Consider the following 1,179-nt stretch of genomic DNA (forward strand, 5'->3'; position numbering starts at 1 on the left):
GGTGGAAGAGGAGGAGGTCTGGATTGCTCTCTGACAGCACCTTCTCATCCTCCATCTTGGGCTTTCCACTTCTCGGCTTGGGCTTGGAGGGTCTCATCTACAGAAAACCACCTTCTTGAGGGCAAGAACTGTTGGAGTTTTTCCTTGGTAGCTCTGCCATTTTTCCACTTCGAATCACTTCCGATTTACCAATATTTATTAAGGAAACAAGCATTTATTAAACTCCTATGTACCAAGCACTGTGCTAAGCACTTTACACATATTCTCTCCTGAACATCACTGGGAGGTAGGTGCTAATATCCACTCTCTCAGTTAAAGAAACTGAGGCAACAGGTCAGCAAAATAGAGGCGAGATTGAAACAGATCTTGTCTTGTACAGACAACCCTGGCCTAATTAACAAGGGGATTCTAGATCTGCAGCGTTCAATGGGGTGTTTTCCAAATTCTACATGATGAAAGGTACCGGATGAAGCGGTCTGGGGTCTTAACCGTGGCCCTAGCTCCTTCTGCTTTGCAGCCAAACCCTAGGCTCCATCCCAAGAGCAATATGTGGGCTTGGCTCCCTTTCCCGCTGGTGCTTCTACTCATGTCCCCAGTTTCTGGTCCCTGTGTCCTTTGTGACCATATCATTCATCTGGTAGCCCACCTCATCCATCTTCCTTAGACTACTCAATCAGCAAAGCTCAATTAAACAAGGAGCAAACATATATTACATACTTACTAGGGGTCGTATATTTCCCTAGACCCTGGAGACATAAAGGTAAAAACAAAATGGTCTTGCCCGCAAAGTTTATATTCTATTGGGGAAAATGATGTCAACAAAAAGAACTAGGAAGACAATCTATGCATAAGCAAGATAATTGTATAAATATTTTTACATACATTGGATTAAGCATATATTTTCATATATTTAACATGTGAATCCCCTGTCATCTTCCCTGTCATCTAGGGGAAGAGGTGGAAGGAAGGAGGGGAAAAGTTGGAAGAGAAGGTTTTGCAAGGGTCAGTGTTAAAAACTTACCCCTTCATATGTTTTGTAAATAAAAAGCTTTCCTCAAACAATTTTTAAAAAGAAAAAAAACCCACATACCAGGTGAGCACTACCCTCATCTGATGAGCATTTGCTTTGCTTACCTTCTCCATGGAGACCTCATTGTGTCATGCCCATTGTGACACGCC

Source organism: Sminthopsis crassicaudata, chromosome 6 (assembly GCF_048593235.1).
Source record: "Sminthopsis crassicaudata isolate SCR6 chromosome 6, ASM4859323v1, whole genome shotgun sequence".
In the NCBI taxonomy this organism is placed as follows: domain Eukaryota; kingdom Metazoa; phylum Chordata; class Mammalia; order Dasyuromorphia; family Dasyuridae; genus Sminthopsis; species Sminthopsis crassicaudata.